This window comes from Micromys minutus (genome assembly GCF_963924665.1).
Source record: "Micromys minutus genome assembly, chromosome: 12".
Taxonomy (NCBI): domain Eukaryota; kingdom Metazoa; phylum Chordata; class Mammalia; order Rodentia; family Muridae; genus Micromys; species Micromys minutus.
Window position 1 is genome coordinate 46,064,148 of NC_137981.1, and position 6,000 is coordinate 46,070,147.

At 44.8% G+C, this 6,000-nt stretch overlaps 1 protein-coding gene across 1 annotated transcript in view; it reads right to left on the bottom strand.

Annotated features, from left to right (window-relative positions):
• LCP1 (lymphocyte cytosolic protein 1) overlaps positions 1-5,172 on the bottom strand; it is a 55,433-nt gene extending 50,261 nt beyond the window's left edge. The window contains exon 1 of the mRNA XM_080925889.1: positions 5,122-5,172. The gene's annotated coding sequence lies outside the window, so the exon portion shown is untranslated. The remainder of the gene's footprint in view (positions 1-5,121) is intronic.
• Between the last annotated feature and the right edge of the window lie 828 nt (positions 5,173-6,000).

Here is a 6,000-nt window from a genome sequence, read left to right on the forward strand (position 1 = left end):
ATGTTCACTTGCAGTAGAGAAGACAAAGACTCATGCTAATCCAAATTCTGCCAGAGCAATGGCACCCAGGGCAATAAGCGGAAATCCCACAAATGATTTTGGGTAGTTCTCTTGATTTGGAGACATACCCTGAATAAATTTTAATGAATTTTTAGGAATAAGGAACCAGAATGCAGGTTACTAGACACCAAGTAATTATCTTGTCAGGAGGTTTCCCTCTGGAATGTGTAAGCAGAATAAAACTGAGAGCAGGCTATCTGGGAGACTACAGTTCCTGTATATAACCGCCCTGGGACCATAACCTGCCTCGGCTTTCCACTGTGGAGGACACAGCCTCAGATGTCCATACAGTTACTGTGTGTATGCACATGCGGGTGCGTGTTTGTTTGTGTGTGTGTGTGTGTGTGTGTGTGTGTGTGTTTGGGTCCATGTAGCTTGTACTAACCTAAAATAAGACTCAATGCCTCAACCAGAGAGCCTCGGCTTTGCTGGTTCCTCAATTTAACATCTTAGATTTTCCTTCTGGGGTAGGTGGGGCTGACCGTATTTGAGAAATGGCCTTTGTATATCTTGTAAATGAGACTGACTTAGACTGGGCTCTGAAGCTGAGGGAAAATGTATTTTAACTCACTACGTGGGCCACTTTCAACTTCTGTTCTTCCATTCACAGTTAAAGCAATCTTTCATTTGTAAAAAGAAGAAGAAGAAGAAGAAGAAGAAGAAGAAGAAGAAGAAGAAGAAGAAGAAGAAGAAGAAGAAGAAGAAGAAGAAGAAGAAGAAGTCTTTAGAGCACTTACAGCTGGCAATCACTGTATAATTATAGGTCTGTGTACTCAGGTGTACAGATTAATTTATCCTCGACTGTTGGTCACAATGCGCTAGAAAACGTGAAGACCACTTGACTGAAGTCATTCTAAACGCCCAATACTCAGAACTGTTCCAAGATCTTAAAGGGAAAGAGCTTGTCGTGTGGTCTGTACATTGTACACACCAATGACAGTCGCATGCGCAGGACAGGGCTCGTCTGGTGACAACAGAAGAGTCTCTAATGAAGACCTTTAGACCTTAGTTGTTCCTTCTGGGGCCTTCTCTGGATCCCAACCGTTGATACTGCACTCGTTTGGTCAAAAGAAATTAAACAAAAACACAAGTGCACAGAGCTGTTGTCAGATATGAAGGTGATAGCAGCGTCCGTGGGGTTACGTGACGACCGGATGCTTTCTTACAGCTAAGGCCCTTACAGAAAAGCTCAACTCCAAGTGAGGGTGCATTGGCTGTTCTTATTAGGGTGATAACTGAAATCCCTCCTCACTGTCTCCCCCCCCCCGGGGGGGGGCTTGCAATATCTTACAAGATGGGGCTGTTGTGTAACTGATGGGAAGAAGGCTGCAACGATGGAAATTGACAAACAGAGACAACAGGAAGACTGAGTGGTGAAGTCAGGAAGCTGAGTCAGAAGGAAGAGGAGGAAAAACAACAGGAGATGACGCCTGGGAGCACCTCTGCTTCAACAGCTGGAGCAAGATTCCCCTAGGTGAGGATGTTTGGTCAGGACGGAGTGTCTCAGCACCTCAGAAAGCCTTCGGTGTTTTGATGTCAGAACTGCGTTGTCATCTAGCAAAACAGGAGTGCTTGGAACTCGAAGATCAGTTGTATGTTTTCCTGGGCTCTAACTTCGGCTTTTATTTTTGCATCGCACTGAGTAATCTTATTTCACTGGGTATCTGTGAAGGGGGTAACAAACAAACCCTGCCCCCCTCAAAAAAAAAATCCTGGGGAGAAATTTACATCAATCTAAACAGTGTCCTTGTGCTTTATTAAGTCATAAAGTCCATAACTCTATAATCTGAACCTAAAACTCCTTAGCTCTTCTCAAACATGAGCTAAGAGAGGAAATGTCTTAATTTCTTGCATTAGCTTTACTTTGAGATTTAACTGCTGTATGAGCAGAGGGTTTTAAAATTTTCTAAGGACAATACAGAGTGGTTAAGTAATGTGCCCTTGTGTTCATTTCATAAACAAAGGCCTATCCTGGGAATACAGCTTGTGTAAGGAGAGCCAGGTAGCATGCCTGTAACGGCACTTAAAATTCTCTGACAGACCGGTGTCTTATTTCTGAAGTCTTGGAGCCATTATCCGTTTGTTTCGGTGAAGCTAAAATGAAGAATGGGGCCTTGGAAAAGAAACAGAGCAACCACTTCAGGACAAGGTTCCCTCAGTCGGCACAGGGACTCGAGCATAACTAAAGTAGGAACTGAAATTAGAGGCTTTTGTGTTATGTAACGAATTCATTTTTAAAAATGTGACAAATGTTTATTTCAGTCAATATCTTCAGCAGCCCTTTGAGCCGGGGGAGAGGCAACTCCGCTCTCTGAGTGCAGGACAGAAAAGAAAACACATTTGTAAATTGTATGAAGAAGATACAATCAGTTCAAGGCTGACCTTAAGGCAGAGCCTTAGGCAAACTTGGGACAGCGGAGGAAGCCAGCGACAGGGACAGGGAAGCTAGTAGAGGACTCGTCTTTCCCAGCGGCCCTTGAAGAGTCAGAAGATTCACGGGGAGGATCACCGAAGAAACCGAGCGAAAAGGAGTGAAACAGCGTGGAACTTTCTGGTGGCTTGCGGTCTCCTGCGCCTAGAACGTGGGTAGGCAAGCCGAGGAGGGGAAGGGGGAGGGGGAGGGGAGAGACTCAACTAGAAGGAAGTGGCATGAAATAAGGCTGAGGAAGTGGGCTGAGGCAAATTCGTGAAGGCACAAAAATTCTTAGCAAAACTGTTAATGAATCATCTCACCGTTACATGAAATCTGCCAACGGGTCCACTTATGAAAATCAAAATCCTTTTGGGTGTCTTGCAATTTTTCTTTTCCTTTTTCTGTCTTGAACACGCACTCTGTGTCTGTCTGTCTGTCTCTCTCTCTGCTGTCTTTCTTATGTGTGTACACATGAGCATAAATGCACATCTGTGTTAGGCTGTGTGATCAGCTTCCAGGACAAAAGCTTCTCTCACATGCTCCACAGAAGGTGGGCCCTGCAGCCAACAGTCACAGAGCACCTGAAATCCAGACCAGCTCCTGCCCCACCCTGAACGTAGGTAACGTCAGCCCGCTCCTGATAACTCAAGGCATTTGAGAGAATTCCAAGAGATCAGGTGGCTGCATAAACTAAGGGCTTAAGAGTAACCACATCTGTGGCAGTCAGCTCTCCAGCTCTAGACATTCCGGATCCACAAACTCAGTCAAGCTCTCTTTAAAAAAAAAAAAAAAAAAAAAAGTTTGGCATGCACAGAATACACACTGCCATTCTCCTTCTTACTAACCCCGAGTTGGTACAATACAGCAGTCTACAGAGTTATAAATTATAGCAGTCTACACTGTTATAAATTATAGCAGATTAAGCACGTGGAGCTTTGAGGCCCTGCACAGGTCCCCTTCCTATTCCAGTTTAAAACGCACGTGCTGGCTGGTTATCCTTCTCCAGAAGGTTCAAAGGTCGAAGTATCAATCAGGTTAAAATACTGGGATGTCCACCCCCCCCACACACATTACTGACCATTGCGAGGTATAACATGAAAGGAGAAGTTTGAAACACTCCTGCCAGACAGGAACTGCTAACAAAATGCTTTCATGAGCGACCACTGCAAACCGTCTGGGCCGAGGCCCGGAAGAGCCCTCCCTCATGCTGCTACCACGAGTAAGAAACTGCTTTGGAGGCCTGGCAGGTGGGTGCTTCAGCAATCCAGACTCTGCCCTGGTCAGTTTCATTCCTTCCCAAATGTAAGGGGGAAATATCAACCTCCTTCCATAGCTTTATTTCGTTCTCACTACTATCTCCGATTAAAATAATTGAAGCACACCTTCCTTTTTTCAGTATTTTCTGGGCCTTGAGCCTCTCCTCTAGAGACCTCACTGTTTTGGTTTTTTGTTTTATGTTTTTTTGTTCTGTTTTGTTTTCTGTTTTTGAGTTGGTTGAAACTAACCAGGTAAGTGCTGAAAGTGTCCGGACTCCAAAACTTCCAGAAACTCACCTTTCTAGAAAAATTGATGAAATCCACTTAAATTTAGCTATGCAGACATCCTTTTTTTTTTTAAGTTCATTTACTAGAAGTCAATTACAGTACATTCTTTGTAAATTTGACCTCAAAGTGTGTATTGAGAAGCCATCAAGTTTTGTTTTTCTTGTTTTGGGCTTTCTCGTTTTTGTTTCTTTGCTTGCTTACTTTGCTGTGAAGACTTTGCTTCTGCTCTTGTTTTTAAGTTGTCCTGCTAGAACAGTTTCCAACAGTCAGAGCCCAGGTTTGTGGTGTATCATCTGTGCGGGGCTCGCTGGATAGAGCTAATTGAATAAGTGCTGACAGATGCTACATTACTCCTTTGGAGATGAGCCTTTCCTCCAGACTGGAAAGAGGCATTCGTTTGTATGGCCTTCAGCCCTAACACCTAATCCAGGCAGCCCTACATGAAGTAGCAGAAGCCAGCAACATACATTGCCTCTGCTTTTAGAGACCAGAGGAAGAAGACCTCTCCTTCTGTGCAGTCAGAAAACACGAGCCATCGAAAACCTCATTGTCAAAAGTCACTCAGATCACCGGGCCACATTTGGTAACTAGCGTTTGACCTAAGATGTTAACTGATGCAAAGGACAAGTCTTTTAAAAGGAAAAACAACCACAGACGCTAAAATTAAACCACCCCCATTAGAATTGCTAGCAGCACAGTCTAAATGATCAATATGCACTTTCCCGAAAACATTTTAAAAGTTGACCAAATCAGAGTGAATAGCCTTCCTGGAATAGAGCAATTGGCTGGTAGCAAAACCCGGATTGGCTTTAAAGATGGGGAAAAGTAGCTCAGTTTTTTTTGGGGGGAGGGGGAACTCATAAATGCAGAGAACTTAGCAAGAACCAAGCCAGAGAACACCCCCAACACATGCCCCCCACCCCCACACACACCCACACACACCCAGCCATCCCAGGGGGTCCCTACTAGAGATAGGCAAGGCGCACCGGGCTGAGAAGACAGGTGCTTAGCCCCTTCAAGACAAAATCCACAGCATCCAGCCGCAGAACCCCCGACAAGGTCCCAAACACTTCCAGCAAGCTAAGGGACAAGAAGCAAGTTTACCTTGTAGAGAAACGTCCTCTGTGGCAGCACGGCTGTGTGGTCAGAAACCCCAGTCCTTTAGATTTACAGAGCAGCCCTGTCAAGCAGGGGTACGTGGTCACAAGGCAGGAAGTAACTGCAGTGGCAAATCACCAGGCAGGAAAGAAATAGATTTTGTCTTTATAAGGACATTTTACTCAACATTTTTTTTCATGTCTCCTCCCCCTGCAAATCACCTGACAACAGGTCACAGTGAAATCCAGAAGCCACCTTCCACTTCCTCTTCTCTAGGAGCATTTTGCCCCCACCCTGGGTCTCTCTCAGCAGGCCCAGGGCTACTTAAGCCCTTCTGATCACAGATAGGGAGTGAAGGTCAGCTCCCTGGCTGAACTCTTTTGTCTGACTCCAGTTGCTTAAAGCAAAACCCAGGAGCCTATACCTACTTTCAGCAGGGGAAAAAACAAATTATTCATCTCTAATGAAAGATCTCAGGGAAGAGGTGTCAAGTACCTGAGACAAACCAGAGGCATTTTCATGGGAGAGCCTACAGATCTGACCTCCTGTTTCCCCAACCCCATTCAAAACCTATCCCCCTCCCACTCTCTTAATGATGATCATATCAGTATAAACAAAACGGTCTCTCGGAGCACAGGGCCCAGAGAGAAGGGCTATATCATTTACTCGTTCCTTTATTTATAGAGCACCACGTGCTAAGGATCTCTTTAACCCAATTAGAGAGTTCAATTATTTAAACATTTCCTGTGAAGAAAAGGAAGCGATCATTTCTTCAAACAGACTGGATCCCTTCAGACAACCCAATCATGGTGGTACTGACTGAATAGTCAGTAGAGTCGTCTATATATTTCCTGGAGTCGGCAGACTTCCAACAATAATGGAGAT